This window comes from Bufo bufo, chromosome 9, assembly GCF_905171765.1.
Source record: "Bufo bufo chromosome 9, aBufBuf1.1, whole genome shotgun sequence".
In the NCBI taxonomy this organism is placed as follows: Eukaryota; Metazoa; Chordata; class Amphibia; order Anura; family Bufonidae; genus Bufo; species Bufo bufo.
The window spans coordinates 201669625-201693244 of record NC_053397.1 but is presented as its reverse complement, the minus strand read 5'-3'; the positions used below and the strand labels follow the sequence as shown (position 1 = coordinate 201693244).

Genomic DNA, 23620 nt, shown 5'->3' with positions numbered 1-23620 from the left:
ATGTGATGTATGAGAATTTCGTACTAACGCTTGCGCAGCCGCAGTCATATGCGGAAGACGCCGCTCATCATGGACACACCATGGATCAATGGCCCAAGTATGAACTCCTGGTAAGCCTTATATTAATTTACACTGTGGTGGTTATATTGAATTAATTGTATCATTATTTGTATCTGAGAGGAGGCGGGTCTATTGGTGGTAGCACACCCACTGATTAATTGGTATGAATTAGTACCCTTATATATATGTAATATGAGTCACTTATAAACTTGTATGTAGCTTGAAAAAGACTGTTGTCGAAACGTTGCTGCTGTACATTTGGTGGATTAAAACACATTGAATTTGCTTCTGGAGTGCCGTGACCTTCTTCATCTTTGTTAGGATAAAACTGATCCGTTTTTTTTTTCCTGTTTTGAGCCCCTAGGACAGAACTCAATACCGGAACTTTAACGCAAGTATGAAAGTACCCTAATTTAGGACTACAAAGCTTTGGCCTAGTCATCGGCTAGAAGTGTCATAAGGAAGCTTTTATTGTACTTGATTTTAAAGAAAATCTATCCTGTTCTCATGAGTCAGTCAAAATCCTTTTCAGATAACCTCTAAAATGTTGTGAAGGCAGCACTGCTTATGATCTGCCATCATGGCTGAGCAGCTTGACAGGAACATCCACCAGCATGTAGTACCTGCAAGTGTAAGAGCATAGTGTGTAGTAAGGCCCCAACCCCTCACCCTTCGAGGCAGCTCTGCAGGTGGAAGCATCTCAGTCCTGCTCACATTTTAGGACAGGTTGCTGCTGGCAGTTTTTATCTGGCCAAATTCCAGCAGTAATGCCGGAAACAGGCTGGATCCCCTCCGGGCAGTGGTGTGGAGGGGGGCCTGGGGGGCGAAGGGGGAGGGGGGCCTGGGGGGCGATCTGCCAGAAGCAATGGGCGCTTTCATCAATACAGATGGAAGCGCTCCTTGCTGGAGCGCAGGGATCTGGATCCTGTCACTCATCAATCAGCTCCACGCGCTCCTCCCCTCCTTCAGGCTGGCGGTGCTCTGAATGGCGAAGCAGGAAGACTTCTCCCCACTCCACCATTCAGCCTGCAGACACAGATCGCGCTGCTGGCATGTGTGGGTGGAGCCTGCAGTCCAGGAATCCTAATAAGCTCCGCCCCCACACAGTACTGCAGAGCGATCTGTGCAGGGAAGAGAGGTCTGTGAGCTTCAGGAACGGGAGTTGTTCCTGTGTTTTTTGTTGTTGTTGTTTTTTTAATACAGAGGGGGCACAGAGGGCTTTATTACTATGGAGGGGGCACAGAGGGCTTTATTACTATTGAGGGGGCACAGAGGGCTTTATTACTATGAAGGGGGCACAGAGGGCTTTATTACTATGGAGGGGGCACAGAGGGCTTTATTACTATGGAGGGGGCACAGAGGGCTTTATTACTATGGAGGGGGCACAGAGGGCTTTATTACTATGGAGGGGGCACAGATGGCTTTATTACTATGGAGGGGGCACAGATGGCTTTATTACTATGGAGGGGGCACAGAGGGCTTTATTACTATGGAGGGGGCACAGAGAACTTTATTACTATGGAGGGGGCACAGAGAACTTTATTACTATGGAGGGGGCACAGAGGACTTTATTACTATAGAGGATGCACAGAGGGCTTTATTACTATGGAGGGGGCACAGAGGGCTTTATTACTATGGAGGGGGTACAGAGGGCTTTATTACTATGGAGGGGGCACAGAGGGCTTTATTACTATGGAGGGGCACAGAGAATTGTATTACTATGGAGGGGGCACAGAGGGCTTAATTACTATGGAGGGGGCACAGAGGGCTTTATTACTATGGAGGGGGCACAGAGGGCTTTATTACTATAGAGGGGGCACAACGGGCTTTATTACTATGGAGGGGGCACACAGGGCTTTATTACTATAGAGGGGGCACACAGGGCTTTATTACTATGGAGGGGGCACACAGGGCTTTATTACTATGGAGGGGCACACAGGGCTTCATTACTATGGAGGGGGCACACAGGACTTTATTACTATGGAGGGGGCACAGTGGGCTTTATTACTATGGAGGGGCACAGAGGGCTTTATTACTATGGAGGGGGCACAGAGGGCTTTATTACTATGGAGGGGGCACAGAGGGCTTTATTACTATGGAGGGGCACAGAGGGCTTTATTACTATGGAGGGGGCACTAAGGGCTTTATTACTATGGAGGGGGCACAGAGGGCTTTATTACTATGGAGGGGGCACAAAGGGCTTTATTACTATGGAGGGGGCACAGAGGGCTTTATTACTATGGAGGGGCACACAGGTATTTATTACTATAGAGGGGGCACAAAGGGCTTTATTACTATGGAGGGGGCACACAGGGCTTTATTACTATGGAGGGGGCACAGAGGGCTTTATTACTATGGAGGGGGCACACAGGTATTTATTACTATAGAGGGGGCACAAAGGGCTTTATTACTATGGAGGGGGCACACAGGGCTTTATTACTATGGAGGGGGCACACAGGGCTTTATTACTATGGAGGGGGCACAAAGGGCTTTATTACTATGGAGGGGGCACACAGGTCTTTATTACTATGGAGGGGCACAGAGGACATTATTACTATGGAGGGGGCACATAGGACTTTATTACTATGGAGGGGGCACAGAGAGCATTACTACTATGGAGGGGGCACAGAGGGCATTACTAATGTGAAGGGGGCACAATGGGCATTTCTACTATGGAGGGGGCACAGAGCCAGAGGGCATTACTACAATGAAGGGGGCACAGAGGGCATTATTACTGTGAAGGGGGCACAGTGGGGATTTCTACTATGGAGGGGGCACAGAGGGTATTACTAACACAGTGGACATTACTACTATTAAGGGGCACAATGGACATTATTACTGTGTAGGGGGCACAATGGGGATTATTATTATGAAGGAGACACAATGGGGATTATTACTATAAAGGGGGCACAATGGGGATTATTACTGTGAAGGGGGCACAAAGAGGGCATAACTACTGTGAGGGGGGCACAATGTGGGCATAACTACTGTGAGAGGGCACAATGTGGGCATAACTACTGTAAGGGGACACACATCTGTACAAAACTACTGTGAAGGTTGTACAATGAGGGCAATATTACTGTGAGGGGGTACAATTTTTTTAAAGTATCGCCAGAGAAAGAGAGAAAGGACCCACCCCGGGTGCCAAACACCCTAGGCACACCTCTGCCTCCGGGTCCTGTTATAGTCAATGGGCTCCGGTGGGAAAACGCAGTATCTGGCTATGCCGGATACAATGAACTCTGGCAGGCTGTTTGGAAGATTTTAATGATAGTGTAAAACAAGCCTAAGACTCCTTACACCTACAAAGTGCTCTCCATAAGGAGCAATATTACCCCCGGATCCCGACAGAGGCCTGTCATACTCAACCAAACCAAAAAGGAAAAATCACCCTGAACCTGCAGATGAGTTCGTGGTCTGGCTATACATCTAAGTTATGTTTCAAGGCAATGTTTGATAGGGCAGGCAGTGACTTACAGGATCACTGCCTTCCAGCAGGTGGTGCTAGAGGCACAGCCTTCTTTTGGAAACTGAGCTAATTTTCACACTGTTTTCTCAGAGGCGCGGTGGGTGCCGGCTGTATCATACTGCAGGCACTCGGCTGCATTGACAGAAAATGGCGATCCCTTATCAATAATGATCTCGGCACCTTTGAGGTAAGGCAGATGGATGTGGCTCCCTCTGCCTTCCGATCGGAGCCCCCACAGTGAAATTGTGGGACTCTGATTGGCTACCATGGCAATCCGGACGCTGCTGAAGCCTTCCAGGACCGCCATGGTAAGTTCCCTGCTGCGCTATGCATGAAGCACTGCGCAGCAGGAAGCATGTGAAAATCCTATTCAGTCTAATAGATCTTTATTAGGGTGAAAAGGACAAGGGATCAAAACACCCCAGGTTGCAGCCCCCTAAGAGGGCTAATCGTTATTAAATGAATTGTGAAAAAAGTAAAAAAAAAAAAATATTAATATTAAAATATTAAAAGTTTAAAACACCCCCTTTGCCAATTTTACATATAAAAATATATTTTAAAAAATGTTGTTGTTTTTTTATGCCGTAATTCCCCATTTTTAGTAAACCTTTCCCCCCGCAATTTTTTTAAAAATAATTGTGATCAAAAAATGAAAGTATGTACCACAAAAATAGTACTAATAAAAACTACAGTTTGTCCCGCAAAAAACAAGCCCTCGTACAGCTTTGTGGACAGAAATATAAAAAAGTTATGACTGTCAGAAAATGGCGATGGAAAGAAAATTTAGTATAACAAAAGAAAACTTTACAAGTTTGGCATCACAGTATTCATATTGAGCTGCAGAATAAGGGCGTCCTGTTTTTAGCGCACAGCAAACACCGTGATGTCAAAACCCCCAAAACCTTGGGAGAATTGTTTTTTTTGTTCAATTTAACCCTACTAAGAATTTTTTCCAATAACAGACATGGTAAGTTAAATGGTGCCCTTAAAAAAATACAACTTTTCCCGTAAAAAAATATGTCTATATGGATGGAAAATTTAAAAAAGTTATGGTTATTGGAATGTGGGGAGAAAAAAACGAGAATGCAAAACTAAAAATGGCCCAGTACTTAAGGGGTTAAAGGGTTACTACCAGGACAAAATTATATCCCCTATGCAAAAAATATATGGAACAGCAGCCTAGTTAAACAGTAGGAGAACTGGGACCCCCGTTTTCATGACACATGGGGGTCCCAGAGGTCAGATGCCCCAAATGCTTATCCCCTATCTTGGAGATAAGGGATATGTTTTTTTTATTTTTTATCTGGCTACAAACCCTTTAAAGGGATGTTTTTATAAAGACAACTCCTGCCAATATGACCTGTTGGAGCTAAGCGACCTTACAGAGGGGGATTTTCTATGATGAGGGGCTGTGTATGAGTGGATCCTGTCATTGTAGACTCGAGCCACCCTTGTATTACTTACATAGATAGCCATTCCTCTGACTGGCAGCAGCCATCCCCAGCAAAATACACTGTTTTTGGGGCTGCAGTGGTCAGATAATTGCTGTGCAGCCGGCGTCGGACTGAAGTCTCTTGGGTCCACAAGAGGAAATTATTTTGAGGGCCCCCCATCTGTGTATATAGGATAGTGTTGAGCAGAGTATTAAAAAATTAAATTTGATTGCTTTGCCGAATTTGACCCCAAAAAAAAAAAAATCACTTTGTGATGAATTACTTAAGTAGTGGGTGCAATGACAGGGAGTTGCGATTGCGCTGCCCCCCCCCCATCGTTGTACCCCTCAGATGCCGCTTTTATTGCTGATCGCGGCATCTGACATTGATATTACAGTGTAACATTTCAAAAAATAATCATACTTACCTCATCCATTTGATGGTGAAGAGCCAGCCGCCGCCATATTAATTGCTCAGCCCATGATGACGTCATCACGCCGACCGGCGTGGTGACATCATACGTTACTGCGCACAGGACAAGACCTTCAATTCAGATGGCAGCGACCGGCTCTTTGCCCTCAAATGGATGAGGTAAGTATGATTTTTTTTATTTTTTGCCGCCATTCAGGGTAAATCGATTCGCTACCAGAAAGCACCAGGAAATTCGACTTTGCGGTGAATCAAATTTTCCCTGAAATTCGGATCGAATTCCACTTCATGGAGTTCAATTCGCTCAACACTGATATAGGACCTTATTTCCTATGTTTCTTTTTTTCCTTCTCTTTTTTATTTTGCTGATGGTTGCTGCATGGGGGAGGGGGGGTGGGTATAAGGGTTGCGGGTTTAGGGGGATATTAGTGTTAAATACTGAACTTTCAATATTCTTCTTGGCTCTGGAATACCGTGCTTTAGCACAGGGTTGTTATTGTTATTTTTGTATGCTACAAAAAATGATCTGATGAAAAAAATTTATATAGGACCTTAAGGCTACTTTCACACGGCAAGCAGTTCCGTCGCCGGCAAAACGTATGCCAACTGAAGGCATTTGTAAGACTGATCAGGATCCTGATCAGTCTTAAAAATGCCTGATCAGTCAGAAAAATGCATTGAAATGCCAGATCCGTCTTTCCGGTGTCATCCAGCAAAACGGATCCGGCATTTATTTTTTTCACCTTTTTTTTTTCCGGTCTGCACATGCGCAGACCGGAAGGACGGGTCCGGCACTAATACATTCCTATGGAAAAAAAATGCATTCAGGCAAGTTTTAATTTTTTTTGGGCCGGAGATAAAACCGTAGCATGCTGCGGTTTTATCTTTTGCCTGATCAGTCAAAAAGACTGAACTGAAGACATCCTGATGCGTCCTGAACGGATTACTCTCCATTCAGAATCCGAGGGGATATAACTGATAAGTTCTTTTTCCGGTATTGAGCCCTTTTGATGGAACTCAGTGCCGGAAAAGAAAATCGCTAGTGTGAAAGTACCCTAAGGGCCCTGTTTCATTAATGGCCCATTATTGTCAGAGCTTGGGCCCACAGAAGGATACTCTGCTACTCTGGTGGGCCAGCCCGACCCTGTGTGCAACCGCCTCCTAAAAAGGGGTTAAAGACTATTAAATTCCCCCCATATGCCCGGGAGCCTCACAACGAATATACTTACCTGGCTCCCTGCACCGCTCCTGGTCCCCGCACCTCCACTGCTGCTTCTCCCCATGCATGAATGAAAACATCTGGTGTCAGGGGGAGCCACCAATGGCAGGCGGTGACAGGGTCAAGCCTCCCTAGCATCGCCGGTGACGCTATGGAGGCTCGTCCCCTTCTCCAGGGAGAAGCAGTGTGAGGGCCAGGAGCGGCACAGAGAGCGGGGAGCTAGGTAAGTATATTCATTGTGAGGGACTCCGGCATATGGGGGGAATTTAATAGTCTTGGATAACCCCTTTAAAGTCACGGAAACTAGTCATTCTGGATACAATTCCAATTGTGGATACAAATTTCATTTCGATACAATCCCATCAGCTCATGGCCTGACCACAGCCCCCAACATGCGAATGTGTGTTTGCCGTTTTGTTCTCTATGTCCCCCCTCCCCATCCTAGATCTGTGTCATAAGTCTAATTTATGTGCATTTTGTTTGGGATGTTTTATGCTGAGCATTAAGTGCTGTGATGAGACTAATTATTTTTCTGACAATGGTGTTGAACAAACCTACGCAATTCATTAACGGTTTGTTACAAAACAATTTCAGGTAAATGATACGCTAATTACATTAATTTGATCCAGTTAGCAGCAGAGTCATTGTCACCCAGTATCCTCTGTTGTACTGCATTAATGGAAGAGACTGAATGCCTACTTAGCAACCAGCAAAGGACGCACGGGGAAAAACTTCAACCCTGCAAAAGCTCTCCGTTTCAGCTTGAAATGACTAATTTGTTTTGAAATGTAAAAATCTAAGTGCCATAAAGGCTGCGTTATAACCATCTATGTGTCCATGGCTCATAGAATAAATATTTGAAAGTGTTTCTGTAGCATAACCGAAGCTAGTGATCGCATGGCGTATATGAAATATTGCAGTGATACATGAGCGCGCTAGCTGCTAACTCAGTTCCGCAAAAACTGTGGCTGCCATAAGAAATAGGCAGAGATTCCATACAGCTTTTGGCTGAAATGAAATTCTGATATTTATTGGGAAAGGGGGGGGGGGGAGAGGCTGTGAAACTACCCTTTTTTAAAGAGGTTGTCTCACAGTGACATATGGATGCCCCCTTTAAAAGGAATCTGTCACCAGTGACTTCCCTATCCAGCTGTTTGCATAGACACATAGCTGTGGTTCACCTGATTAAAATTCTGTTTTTCTTTTGTAGATGTGAGGCTCCATTCCCGAGTTATTATACTTTGTGCGATTTAGGCCTTTGGTGCAATGAGGACATCACCATTGCTCTTGTTGCACCCAAGCTCCACTCCTTTCTGTGGGCAGACCCTCCCTGGCTGCTTTGATTGACAGGGGCAGATAGTGACAAGGAAAGGAGGGGCTGTGCACAGAAAGGAGCGGAGCTTGGGTGCAACAAGAGCAATGGTGACTCCCTATTAATACCTAATTTTCATATCAAGAAAAAGTATTATAACTCAGGAACGGAGCCTCGAATCATCATCAAAAAAAAAAAATATATATATATTTTAATCAGGTGAATCACCGCTATGTGTCTATGCAAACAGTTTGAGAGGGAGGTCACTGGGGACAGACTTTAACCCCATGGAACTGTAAAATTTTTCGTTTCTTCCTCCTTGTCTTCCAAGAGCCATAACTTTTTTTTTTTACTTTACATGTTGCATTCATTATTGGTGCTAGTTCAAAGGGTTCTCCGGGAATTAAGAAAATGAAAATACTTAAATATTACTTTATTATAAATATATTTCCAAATAACATTTATTAGTTATAATGACTCGTTTTGTCTGGGGAGCAATCATCAGGGGAAATAAAATGGGTGCCGTCCTATTAGTACACACAAAACCTGTCCTAATCACACAGCAGGACAAGTTGCTACAGAACACTGAGCTAAAGAGTTGCCTCCTCCTCTCTGCTCTGCTTGTCAGGGATTATGATGCTGAATACAGTTTAATATGATCTTCAACTGAATCTCTGTAGGACTGGAGTTCATGAGGAGACATGAAGTACATAGAGGAGGTGGGGATGTGGTTGATGGGCAGCAGCAATTGTATGCAGTCTCCATTACCACCGCCCCACATTACCGCAGTCTGCCCTGTCCATCCTCTCTGTACATCATGTCACCTCATGAACTTCAGCTGAAGACCTTATCATCATTATTTATAATCCCTGGCGAGCAGAGAGGATGAGGCAGCTCTTCTTCTCAGTGTTCTAAAGTAACTTGTCCTCCTTTGTGATTAGGACAGGTTTTGTGTGTACTAATGATGATTGCTCCCTAGAAAAAATGAGCCATTATAACTAATGAAAGGTATTTGTGAATATATTTATAATAAAGTAATATTTAAGAATTTTCATTTTCTTAATTCCCGGAGAACCCCTTTAATATACCATATCATATATTGGAAAGCAGGAAAAAAATTCTTTGTGGGGTAAAATTGATGAAAAAAACCCTCAATCCCACCATTGTTTTTTGGGATTTTGTTTTTACAGTTTTCACTATGCACTTAAACTGGTAAGTCACTTTCATAGCTCGGGTAACTACAATCACATTGATACCAAACTGATAGAGCTTTTATTATGCTTTACTACTATCAAAAAAACTAACATATTTACAGAAAAAAAAAGTTCTATGCATCAACATATTCTGACACCACTTTTTTACATTTCCACATTGTTTGAGGGCTTGTTTTTTGCAGGGCGAGCTGTAATTTTTCTTAGTACCATTTTAAATAAATGTAACTTTTTCATCACATTATCATAATTTTTTGGATGTGCAAGATGACTGTTATGACCATTTTTCCCTCCTTAATGACCATTTTTTCCCCCATTATGACATTCAGCATACAAGATATGGTACATATGGTTTTATTCTCTATTTTTATATGTAAAATTTGGAAAGGGAGATTTAAATTTGCAATACTTTCGTTTTTTATATACGTTTTAAAACTTTATTTTTCTTAGCCCCCCCAGGGGACCTGAAAGTGTGACTGTTTGATCATTTATACTATAGACTGCAATACAGAATAGTTTACCATTGAAGTCCATTGGGGGTGTCTGCTGGCTTCCTATTAAGTCCTACAGTAGGCAGGGCTTAAGGGGGTTGTTCAAAATAATGCAAAATATCAGACAAGCCGTGCAATAGGTTAAAATACTAAATTCATCTTACACTCCCCCCATTCTCCAGCGCCGTTGTCCTCCTGTAGCTGGTTGTTTACAGACTGCAGTGGTGACATGTCGGGATACAGCACGTGACGGGGCATGAAGGTTGCCAACCATCCAAACATTTCTGGACAGTCCGTGTAAATAGGTGACTTTTTTCTTGTGTCCGTGAAATTTTTTTTTTTTTAAGGCTAGTGGTACTTGACTAGATTATTTTGGTGGTAATTATTATTATTTTACAGCTCACAGTAAATGCTGGTAATGAGTTCTTATCAATATATTGAGCTATAGACATGGATTATTTATAATTTTTATCATTTATTATGGTTTTCCAATAGGTCCGTTAAAAATGTTGGCTGCCCATGATTTTGGGATAAGTTGTCCAGAAAACTTGATTACTGTTCCAGAAGTTCCAGACTGTGTGGGGGCAAACCCTATTGACATGGATAAAGTACTGACAATGCATTCATGCATCTCCAGAAGAAATAACCGAGGAACACTCAATGCAAAGTCCTAAGAACATCGGCTCCACCATTATTGCATGAGGAATCCAAGTATTTACTGAAACAGACACGTCAGGAGAGATGACGGAGCCATTTTAAGCTATCAATATTCAGTGACTATATCGATAGTACTTGGACTATTAGAAAACATGGCACAATTTAGAAGGAGTACCCCACAACATCTGGCTGCAGACCAATCATCATGGTTGTGATTTTGCAGCTGAAAAATGTATTTTGGCCAACCGCCCTTGGGTTTTTAGCCACTGAGGATGTGATATCTGGTCAAGAGTGATTAATTTGCTAAGCTGAAGATATATCAGGTTCCCTCAGATGGCAAGGTAATATTAAAGCGCTCAGGATTACCCCCATCTCCCCTTGTACTGCTTGATACGATTGTACGAATGCTTTCCAGAGCTGCAATGCTTTATGCAAGCAAGAGATACACATAGACAAAAAGTACAGGAGTCATTTCCGTTTCCATTGATAAGCATCTCTGGCATGTAGGTCCTATCGCACAATGCTGTCTTCTCCACTGATATCCGGCTAAATACACTATAAATCCTGCTGGCAAGCCGGTCGGCTGGAATAGCGGAGAAAGCTTGGCACGCCAGACTGAGCTGTAATTCAAACTCATCTCCTGCAACAACTGAAGAGGGACCCACACGGTCACAGAACTCATATCAGCGTCTGAAAGCCATTAAGCATCTTTCTCTGGCTCCTGCACCAAGGAATATACATTGCCAGGGCCTCCGTGCCAAGGGATGCCCAGAGGGAAAGCATATGGTCTTGCTTGCCTCTCTCTGCTGTAGAGGTTTTCTGTACGTCTACTGTAGGGGATTTCTTAAAAGTAGCTTTTATTTAAAGCAGACCTATCGCCGGCAGACCAAGCAAAGAGACATTTTGTAGACTGTGTCATTCCATGCAAAAGAATAGAGTGTTACTGTGAATATATAGCATTATTGTTAAACCCGGTACAACGGTCTCTGCTCAATCGTGGAAATAACTGCAAATTTTTTATAAATATGGTAAAAGTGAGGCAAGTAATAACCAATTATGTCCCTCAAATGGGCTTTTATCCACCCTTCAGACTTGCAAATCTGTCTGGTTATACAATAACATACCACGCGTTGCCCCTGGTTGCTCTTTAGAAGTATGCAAAAGTATTTCACTATGAAATGTAACAAAATTCTAAGTAATTTGTTTTTAGCTGTACATTGAATGGTGAGAATTTAGACAAGCTCCACTTCAAGGAACACATCTAAAAGACCAATTTTGAGTGGGGTCCACCCACTTTTGCATGAAAACCCTGCCACATTTACCATCCAGTTCTCAGGATTGTACCGCCAACATGAGGTCTTTTGGCAAGCATGCAAAAATTCTAGCAAATATGAGCAACAACCTATAGATCCACTGCTACTGCCAACAGAAGCGTTCCCAGGTCTCCTATGGTTTAGAATGGATAATGAAAGGCAACCAAATTCATTAATATTTATGGAGGTTGCATGCTAAATATAAGGTGGCTTCTTTACATTGAGCCCCAAATCTGTTTCTGTACTTGTATAGTACTCCAGAGCAAAGAGGTATTTTCAAATTGTTCATGCCTTTATATTATGTCATGCTATGTATTGCACCCAGTATAACCATGTAACCAGCCAGGGTTAACAATCCTGTATCAGTTTTTGTAGAAGGTTTGGTGTTTACTGGATCCATTCCTAGCTCTAGACTTTGGACAGTGGAGAGCAAGCTGCGACTTGTGCTTCCTCTTCTTAGGACCAAAAAGCTACGGAGACTTACTGATCTCTGCAGGATCTACAGAAGGAGAATAGAAGTAAGATAAAGGACAGAACTAGAGATCCTAGAGTCTGCATGGCCAAGCACTGGGATCAGTAAAGTAATCTGCTACCAAAAGCTGTAAAGACTATACTGCATTGAGAGACACTGTTAAGACACCTTTCTCACCTGGACACGACCTGGTCAGTTGTATGTCTAAAACCCTGTATCTGTCACCGCCAGTTCTGTGAGAAGCTCTGGCAGACATCCTTCTCTACCTCTTGCATGACTTTCTTTGTTTTGGTTTCTTTCCTTATCCCAGGTGTCTCCTATTTAGACTAATCGTCTCCCTTTATTTTCCCTCCCATACTGCCTCACTTTGCGGTTTATACTACTTCCTGGACGAAGTGTTCGCTGCTGGATGCTGCTGCTTGCTCATATAACTCTTTTAATGTATTGTGTTTCCTTGCTGGCTTGATTCTAGGTGACCCTGACTCAGTCCGTATTAGGCTACTTTCACACTTGCGTTAGGAGCGGATCCGTCTGGTGTCTGCACAGACGGATCCGCTCCTATAATGCAAACGCTTACATCCGTTCAGAACGGAACCGTTTGCATAACCATGAACAAAAATTTTTTTTGTTCATGATAATGCAAACGGATCCGTTTTGACTTTACATTGAAAGTCAATGGGGGACGGATCCGTTTGAAAATTGAGCCATACTGTGTCATCTTCAAACGGATCCGTCCCCATTGACTTCCATTATAAGTCTGGACGGATCCGCTCGCCTCCGCACGGCCAGGCGGACACCCGAACACTGCAAGCAGCGTTCAGGTGTCCGCTCACTGAGCGGAGGCTGAGCGCTGGCAGGCGGATGCATTCTCAGTGGATCCGCCTCCATTGAGAATGCATCAGGGCTGGACGGCTGCGTTCGGGACCGCTCGTGAGCCCCTTCAAACGGAGCTCACGAGCGGACACCTGAACGCAGGTGTGAAAGTAGCCTTAAGTGCAGGGAGTCGGTGGTCGTGTCCCCTCACTATTATAGGGTTTTCAGGTGTCACAAAGTCATAGGTACGTGGGCATGCAATCGTCTACCATTGAGACCCTTGCATGGGCATAGCAGTCAGGTAGAGCTCTTAGGGTTTTATAGGGCTCACCTATATGCTCCTTAGTTTGGGATCAAGCCAGTCGGACATTTATTCATAAGTTCCAGCTATCTGCAACATCATCCATGACAGTATCCCTCAGCTAACTATACAGCCACCATTGCATAAATACGATTACTCACCATAGATTCTTCGTGAAGAGACTTCAGAAAGATAGAGTTTGAGGAGGGCCATAACTCATATCCTTGCCTAAATCCATACATTGTTACCTGGAAAGAATTGCACTGTGTACAGTTGGAATTGTGTTTTGCTACAACTCCTAATTTGCGCTTCAGCAAAAAGAAATGTTAATTCTGCTACATCTGGCCTGGTTACTGACTCCTGCACCATACGCCCGCTATTGCACTCTACACGCCTTACCTTGCACCCATGCAAACACTCAACATGACGGGCACCATGGCTGCCATCAAGCAGGAGCCCTAGAATCAGTGTGTGCCCCAAGGCAACTGTATGAGGAAAGCGAACTGTGTGAGGAAATCCACTGTGTAACAGCCAGAGCCACCACTACCACTCCCATCCCCCTCTCCAGCTCCCCCTGGAATTGTTGCACTTACTCCAGAACCTCAATATATGGCAATAAAACTACTGGACCTCATTGTATAAAGAAAGTGGCTGCTGGGTATTGCTGAACGGTGATAACGGTAAAAAATAGTAACAGGTTCAGCCCAAACCTGATATACATTTTTTATCTTTATCATTTTCAGTTGGGATGACCAACTTGCAGCCTACTTCCAGACCACATATGGAAAGGTCACAAATATAGACTTATTTCTGATTTTAAATGACCCCCTTGCTTATTTTAATCTACATTTGGTAAGTGCACTTATACCTATGTAGCTATACCTTTTAGCTACGGTTTAAAACTATGGATAATCAGTTCTTTTATCTTCTTATCTGGGTATTAGTGAACAGGAGACCTCAGTTTGCTTGAGTTTAGAGATCTGTATTTTGTGCAAGGTTCTGTATGTCCTAGGGTCTGCATTAATTTTGGTATCTGGTCTGTGGTCTAAGGTTTTTTGTGTTGCTATAGAGATTGTACCGGGTGGGCCATTTATATGGATACACTTTAATAAAATGGGAATGGTTGGTGATATTAACTTCCTGTTTGTGGCACATTAGTATATGTGAGGTGGGAAACTTTTCAAGATGGGTGGTGACCATGGCGGCCATTTTGAAGTCGGCCATTTTGAATCCAACTTTTGTTTTTTCAATAGGAAGAGGGTCATGTGACACATCAAACTTATTGGGAATTTCACAAGAAAAACAATGGTGTGCTTGGTTTTAACAGAACTTTATTCTTTCATGAGTTATTTACAAGTTTCTGACCACTTATAAAATGTGTTCAATGTGCTGCCCATTGTGTTGGATTGTCAATGCAACCCTCTTCTCCCACTCTTCACACACTGAAAGCAACACCGCAGGAGAAATGCTAGCACAGGCTTCCAGTATCCGTAGTTTCAGGTGCTGCACATCTCGTATCTTCACAGCATAGACGATTGCCTTCAGATGATATGAGATGTGCAGCACCTGAAACTACGGATACTGGAAGCCTGTGCTAGCATTTCTCCTGCAGTGTTGCTATCAGTGTGTGAAGAGTGGGAGAAAAGGGTTGCATTGACAATCCAACACAATGGGCAGCACATTTAACACATTTTGTAAGTGGTGAGAAACTTGTAAATAACTCATGAAAGAATAAGGTTACGTTAAAACCAAGCACACCATTGTTTTTCTTGTGAAATTCCCAATAGGTTTGATGTGTCAAATGACCCTCTTCCTATTGAAAAAACAAAAGTTGGATTCAAAATGGCCGAATTCAAAATGGCCGCCATGGTCACCACCCATCTTGAAAAGTTTCCCCCCTCACATATACTAATGTGCCACAAACAGGAAGTTAATATCACCAACCATTCCCATTTTATTAAGGTGTATCCATATGAATGGCCCACCCTGTATATATTTTGGCGGTAAACTCTTCAGTTGTTAGAAGAAGTTGACATGGCAGTCTGGGAGAGAAGGAGAAGAAAAAGAAAGAGAGAGTCTACAATTAGAGAATATGTCAGCTGTGTGTTACAGGATTTATTGTTGTCACTTTTCCTGACATTTCTATTTTAACAGCTACTAATGTTGAGCGAGCATGCTCGGCCAAACTGCTGTTCGGCTCGAGCATCACTATTATCGGCACATCGCAGTGCTCGGCCGAATACAGTTTACAATTTAATACAATCAAAGTCAATGGGAGACCCGAGCATCAAACCAAGCACCCCCTGCTCTGAAGAAGAGAGGGTGTCTAGTTCACAAAAAAAGATTAGAAATTGATGAAAACCCCATCAAAATTGTTTGGAAACAGCATTAGGAGGATGGCTGGATGCATCTTGGACTCCTATTACCTATGACATACAATCAACAACAACACAAAGGCTATATGCCAAAAGCCAGGTATGTGCAAGCCAACAATCTATCCATGAGACAGATAACAGTACTCGGTAGAGCACACAAGCACTTTGGTGCTCGATCAACACTAGCAGCTACTGGTATCTCAGAGTCTGATACTGCCAGTAATGATTAGACACTGTCAATATGTAGGGCCACAAGGAAACTTGTAACACACAGTAATGATGGCCCAGAAATGTGGTAATCTCTATAGTCAGGCATGGCTGAGCAATGGTAGGGATGTCCAAGCTTGTGGTCTACATAACCAGCCATAGATCTTCTTTAATTATATTGGCAATTTCCTGGCCTAAATACATAGATTTAACAAGGTAGTTTTCTAAAAAAAATATTGTAATGCGCCGTTTATTTTTTATTCTCTCTCTGAGGACCGAAATCAGAGGCTAGACTACTGAATACATTGGTAATGTAAGATATTCTTTAACAATATTGTTTGATTATACAGTATATATGTAGATATAGTATGCATCAATTTGTTACTTTGTCACAGCTTATAATTCATATTAAATGTACCGGCAATACCACTCCTAACCACATGGTGTGCTATTTAGTGTTATGTTTTAAAGGGAACCTGTCACCTCAAAATCGCATATAAAATCGCAGCATTACCTTATAGTAGCCCCCAGTCTGTTATTAATGATGTGTTTGATCCGGTAATCTGATGCTCCATACATGACAAAAGCAATGTTTTAATCGCCATCAGCGCTATCTCGCCGGTCAGTCTGAAGTCAAGGGGGCAGCGGCCTCCTTGCTTCAAGTCAAGATAAGACCGCCCCCTAACCGTCATATCTTCTGTGTGATTGACATCCTGCAGTGCGGCCTGGGATCGCGTTAGTCTCGCGCATGCGCGGTGTGCTGATGAAACCTGGCTAACTGCGGGAGCCGAGATAGCGCAGTAACAAGTAGCGCACCGCGCATGCGTGAGACTAACGCGATGCCGCTGCCCCCTTGACTTCAGACTGACCCGGCAAGATAGCGCTGATGGCGATTAAAACATCGTTTTTGTCATGCATGGAGCATCAAATTACCGGATCAAACACATCATTAATAACAGACTGGGGGCTATTATAAGGTAATGCTGGCGGTTTTATATGCGATTTTGAGGTGACAGGTTCCCTTTAAGCATCTGTAGCACAATACTGTAATGCTTCACCTAGTGGTTCAAAGTTGTATTACAAAAATGTACATGTTCTACTCAGCAGAATACAAGTGACTGAAGAAATATAGTGGATATTGCCTGAATCTTAACAGACAGTGCTGCATTAAAAAAATATTATTTTTCCTGATAGGGCAAACCTCTCATTGTCAGCATGCAGTCGTTTTCTGCTTCTGGGTTATAATCTGGCTTTTTCTATGCTTGTAGTTCTTCTTTTACTGTATAAAGTATGTGTTATAGTAAATAATATAAGCTGAGTTCATTTTAAACTGTATATGTCACTCCCACAGGGCAGATGGACCCTTGGGTTATTATAGTGTACTATGTCATTATGGCACCGTACATCTGAATATACTTCTTGCACACCGCCAGCTTAACCTTCAGCTGGAATACCCAACTGGAAACTAATTGCTATATCTGCTTTTATCCTCTTTTCTTATATATTATATTCCGCACCTGTCTGCTGCAGAGCAGCCGCTCATCTTTGACCGGTATTGGTCCCTATGCTAATTTGCACTGCTCTCCGCACCATCTGCTGTAGAAGGATGTGGAATTCTCGAAATCCATCCTACATACTGACAAACAGTGAAAATGTCACAGGCTGGAAGACTGGACCCCCTGGGGTCAGCACGGCAATTGGTCCTGGGTTGGAGGCCCGAAGCAACCAATAATAAATAGTCTTACAGGACGTCTGATTGGATTAATATCGCTTCACTGGACTTTGTACTCTCAAAATTCTTTCTTTTCTTTGTTTCCTTTTCTTTTTTCCCTTTCTTTGTTTTCTTTCTTTCATTATCACTTTCTTTCTTTCTTTCTTTCTTTCTTTCATTATCACTCTCTTTCTTTCTTTCTTTCATTATCTCTCTTTCTTTCTTTCTTTCTTTCATTATCACTCTCTTTCTTTCTCTTTCTTTCTTTCATTATCACTCTCTTTCTTTCTTTCTTTCATTATCACTCTCTTTCTTTCTTTCATTATCACTCTCTTTCTTTCTTTCTTTCTTTCTTTCTTTCATTATCACTCTCTTTCTTTCTTTCTTTCTTTCTTTCTTTCATTATCACTCTCTTTCTTTCTTTCTTTCTTTCTTTCTTTCTTTCTTTCTTTCTTTCTTTCTTTCTTTCTTTCTTTCTTTCATTATCACTCTCTTTCTTTCTTTCTTTCTTTCTTTCATTATCACTCTCTTTCTTTCTTTCTTTCTTTCTTTCTTTCTTTCTTTCATTATCACTTTCTTTCTTTCTTTTCTTCCTTTCTTTCTTCCTCCCTCCCTTCCTTTCCATCTTTCTTTCTCCCTCCCTCCCTTTTTTTTTTACTATCTATGATCCACATAGGTTGTTAGAATGTAGTAAAGACAAAAAACAACGAGTGGGCTTCTCTACAGAATCCAGTACACTTACTGCTTTACTTTCAAGCCTGACTTGAGTTGTAAACTGTTGTAAACTTCATGGTCAACCACATTTTTTTTTACTTAGCACTTGGACAAATTGAAGAACATTTCTTCTGGCACACAAAATAGCGGTGGAAAGAGCTGCATGACAGAGAGGAGAGCTTGCAGAACAGAAGATGACATATAAATCTGCAGTAGGAGTAACCTGGCGCTTAGTGGAGCTGAGGTGGTTTCGGAATGTTTGAGAATGAGTAGCCTGGTGAAGGAGGGGCCTTGCACATAGGAGGCCTGTGTTATATGTAGTGTTACATAGGACTGCAGGTAAAATCTACTATATTATCTGTACTCAGAGAGCTATCACTATGTCATTTTTAGTGTTACATAGGATTGCAGGTAATATCTACTTCATTATCTGTACTTAAAGTGTTATCACTGTGTCATCTATGGTGTCACATAGGACTGCAGGTAACTTCTACTTCATTATCTGTACTCATAGAGTTATAACTGTGTCATCTTTGGTGTTACATAGGACTGCAGGTAACATCTACTACATTATCTATACTCATAGAGTTATAACTGTGTCATCTTTGGTGTTACATAGGACTGCAGGTAACATCTACTACATTATCTGTACTCATAGAGCTATCACCATGTCATCGTTGGTGTTACATAGGACTGCAGGTAACATCTACTACATTATCTGTACTCATAGAGTTATAACTGTGTCATCTTTGGTGTTACATAGGACTGCAGGTAACATCTACTACATTATCTGTACTCATAGAGCTATCACCATGTCATCGTTGGTGTTACATAGGACTGCAGGTAACATCTACTACATTATCTGTACTCATAGAGTTATCACTGTGTTATCTGTAATGTTACATAGGACTGCAGGTAACATCTACTACATTATCTGTACTCAGAGAGCTATCACTGTGTCATCTTTTGTGTTACATAGGACTGCAGGTAACATCTACTACATTATCTGTACTCATAGAGCTATCACCATGTCATTTTTGGTGTTACATAGGACTGCAGGTGACATCTACTACATTATCTGTATCCAGAGAGATACCGTTGTGTTATCTGTGAAGTTACATAGGACTGCAGGTAACATCTACTACATTATCTGTACTCATAGAGCTATCACCATGTCATCTTTGGTGTTACATAGGACTGCAGGTGACATCTACTACATTATCTGTACCCAGAGAGATACTGCTGTGTTATCTGTGATGTTACATAGGACTGCAGGTAACATCTACTACATTATCTGTACTTATATAGCTATCACTGTGTTATCTGTGGTGTTACATAGGACTGCAGGTAAGTCTTGTAGATGCAGGCCTCTCCTTGGATCCTATTCTTCCATAAAATTAAATGGAGAGAGCCACGCATGTAGAGCTGCCCCACCATATGCTTTGCTCCCATTTATCTCCACCCTGTTCTGTAATAAGAGCTTTTTCACAAAGTATTAAGATAAAGCTGAATACAAGTGTACAACAAAATGATAGCAATCCGTCTGCCACCTATGCAAATTGTTGCATGCTTTTATTATTAATATTATTATGATTATTAATATTATTGTTTTTTTGCCCGCTTGCAGTGCTTGTAATGTTCATTCTCTGCCTGCCTCTCATTTGTAACCAGCTTACATTTTCAAGGCAAAGAAGTTCAATGGACTCTGGGCTGCAAAGAGCGGAGTGAAATCCTTATCAAGAAAGGATACGGCTTGAAGGGTTCTTGAGGATGAAGTGCGTGTGTGTCTCAATCATAGCCACAGCAATTGTTTTAATGAGGACAACCTACTCTGGATCCGTCATTAAAGGCTAGCACTTTGTTCTGCCTTCCTTTGACTGAAGAGAACAACCTTACAAAAAAGTCATTATCATATGCTAAGGTCAATTGGCACTAATGCTACAGACAGATAATGATGGTGTAACTGCGTGGTGGTATTCAGACAGAGGTGTCTTGTGATTTGCACTCAGGATTCTATAATCAGGAGACCAAAAAAAGATTCTTAAGCTTAGTCAATTAGCCACAGCCAATAAAGCAAGAGCTACAATGCTTTAGTCTGAAAAGGAGGATAAATAATTTTAAAAAAAGCACAAGATATTTATAAAAATCTAACTGTGACTCGCAAGTAGCGCACTTATTTATCTGCAATCTGCCCTTATTTGACCAAAAAGTTTCACCAAAGTGTAAGAATGTTTCAGCTCTCCCACTAACCATAACAGACACAACTTTTCTTCACTCTCAGCTGTTTCCTTTGTCGACTGATATAAGGACTTAGTTATACACATAAAGTAAAATAAATTTAAAAAGTCACATGATATTTTGTATTCATCAATAGACCCAGGCGGTGTTGGACTTGGGCACCTAGGGCCCATCTGTGAAATTTATTTTGGGGGCCCACCGTACGGATACATTCAAATATTACCTGCTCACACAGCAGCAAGATGCTAAAAGATGATTAAATATGGGGGTCCCTGGAGTTACTTTGAGAAGGTAGGTCCTGGGAAAAAGAGGACACTGGCCATCCTGCCTCTATACCTAGAAGTCATCTCAGCTCTGATTGTGCCTATAATAATACACTGGGTGGTGTCTTTAATAATCTATCAAGTTTTTGATATGAACATAGGCTGGTGGAGGTGCTGTACATTGAATATATGTATGTAGTGCAGTCAGTGTACTGTGTTATGTGCAACTTGTGCAGGGGGTGGAAGACTAGCGGCCCACTGGGGGATTCACCTGTACCCCTGTGGGCTAGTCTAAGCCTGGACCAAGGGTTGCCAACAATCTAGAAATTCCTGGACAGTCCGCAAAAATCAGCAACTTTTTTCAGTGAAAAAGATGTTCGTGATTTTTTGAAGTTGGTGGTATTATGTGACTAGATTATTTTGGTGGTAATTATCATTTGCAGCTCACAGTAAATGCTGATAATGAGTTCTTATCGGTATATCGAGCTATAGACATGCATTACTTATCTTTATCATTCAATATGGTTTTCTAGTTTGTCCATAAAAAATGTTGGTTGTCCGTGGGTTTTGGGATAAGTTGGCCAGAAAAAAAAAGAAAAAATCTGGTTGGCAACCCTGAAGAGATACTATGAAAGCCTGGGTGTCTCCATGGTTACAGACTACAAGCAAACCCTGTGTAGTCAGAGCCTCTCTACCAGCACGCCTCCAGTGAATATATCTTAGCAAGGGGGGCAGATGGAAGAGAGCAATACATGACTGCACAGTCAGACTACGGAAAGTTTGTTTGTAGTCTATAATCATGGGAGCACATAGATATGCTTACGCTGCGTTCAGACCTGAGCGTACGGGATGGAGCGCTCTGTATGCGCGATTGTATGCGCGTTTACAGACGCGGCTCCGGAACAAGCGAACGCCCATTGTCGCGCGTTCCCGGAAGTCTATATACGGGAACGCGCAACAAGACGCCCCAAAGAAGCTCCTGTACTTTTTGGGGCGTCGGGTGTTTTACAGCGCGATCGTACGCGCTGTAAAACGCTCAGGTGAGAACCATTCCCATAGGGAAACATTGGTTCTTGCCTGTTGAGCGTTTTACAGCGCGTGGGAACGCGCTGTAAAACTCTTAGGTGTGAACCCAGCCTTAGGAGCTGTAGACGTAGGATATTTTGTAATCAAGAGTATTTGCAAAGTTGGGAAGTTTCCAGCTATTTTACATCCTTTTCCTGATTGTAGACATGGTAAATGGAGCATTTTCCCTGAGGACCGGAAGGGGCCTCCACCATACTACATTTAAAAAGTATTCAAACAATAAAAAATTGTTATACTTATAAAAATATTTCTTTATTTCTGCCAACATTGGAAGAAGGAAGAAACAAAAAAATTTGTTTATGACATCCACTAATTTTGATCTTTTCCTCTAAAGCAGCACCCCAACTACAAGCAATGTGGTGGAATTTAAGCACAGCTATATTCAAGTGAACTGGACTGGCTGATGTCCATAGGTGGCTGGTAGCACTGCTGTGAATGGAAAATAGAAAAAGGGTCGCAGAGCTGAATCTTTTACTTCAATCTGCCCACCATCAAAAATCTGTAACAAGGCCAGGGGTTAATTGGCCATAGACCTTAAAGGGAAGTTTCCCGGTGGGCCGATGCCCAGGGGGCCGCCTGAGCCCTCCTCACAGCTGGCCTGTGGAAGTTTTTGGGGATGTATATTGCGCTGCTGGGGCAGTATTTTGTGATGGACTGGGGTTTTTAGCTCTGTTGGGTTTTGGACCCAACTACAAAATGGGGCCACTTTTAGTATTTTTTCCAGGGCCACTTTAAGTTCCCAGTCCACACCTGAACAAGGCTCCCACGAGCCTTTGAGCTATCTTAGGCACCAAGGTCTATTTGGAAAAGTTACCCTTGCATTCAGAACATCTACACATCTAAATGAATCATCAAATAGTTTTTTTTTACAGTTTACAATCAAAGGGACTCTGTCAGCAGTTTTGACCAAGCTAAACTGCTGACAGTGCTAAATGCACTGGAGACAGAGTTTCGCTCTTAAGTGCTCTCTGCATTGAGCTGTCTCACAGCCCCTTCCTGTGCTCTGAGTGACAGCTGTAGAGTCCAACCAGGAGACCACTAGAGCTGTCACTCAGAGCAGAGGGGAGGGGCAATTAAACAGCTCAATGCAGAGAGCACTTCACAGTGAAGTTCTTCCTCCCTGTCATGGTCAACTTTTTTTTAAAGGATAACTGTCATATTTTCATAACATCCAACAGCCAAACAAAACTCAATATTTATGGCCCTGATTCTGTAGTTTACAGAAACAACCCCCCTGATGCGCCCCTAGAGTAGAAACTCCAAAAAAGTGGCCCCATTTTAGAAACTACGGGATAGGGTGGCAGTATTGTTGGTACTAGTTTAGGGTACATATGATTTTTGGTTGCTCTATATTACACTTTTTGTGAGGCCAGATAACAAGAAATAGCTGTTTTGGCACCGTTTTTATTTTTTTGTTATTTACAACATTCATCTGACAGGTTAGATCATGTGATATTTTTATAGACCAGGTTGTCACGGATGCGGCGATACCTAATATGTATACTTTTTTTTTATTTATGTAAGTTTTACACAATGATTTCATTTTTGAAGCAAAAAAAATCATGATTTAGTGTTTCCATAGTCTGAGAGCCATAATTTTTTTAGTTTTTGGGCGATTACCTTGGGTAGGGTATGATTTTTGTGGGATGAGATGACGGTTTTATTGGCACTATTTTGGGGTGCGTGTGACTTTTTGATCGCTTGCTATTACACTTTGTGTGATGTAAGGTGACAAAAAATGGTTTATTTAGCACAGTTTTTATTTTAAATTTTTTACGGTGTTCATCTGAGGGGTTAGGTAATGTGATATTTTTATAGAGCCGGTCGATACGAACGCGGCGATACC

The 23620-nt window shown here is 42.2% G+C and overlaps 1 protein-coding gene across 1 annotated transcript in view; it reads right to left on the bottom strand.

The window, feature by feature from the left end:
- Positions 1–23620, bottom strand: part of AGBL4 (AGBL carboxypeptidase 4) — a 1824141-nt gene that overhangs the window by 911452 nt on the left and 889069 nt on the right. The window lies entirely within an intron of this gene.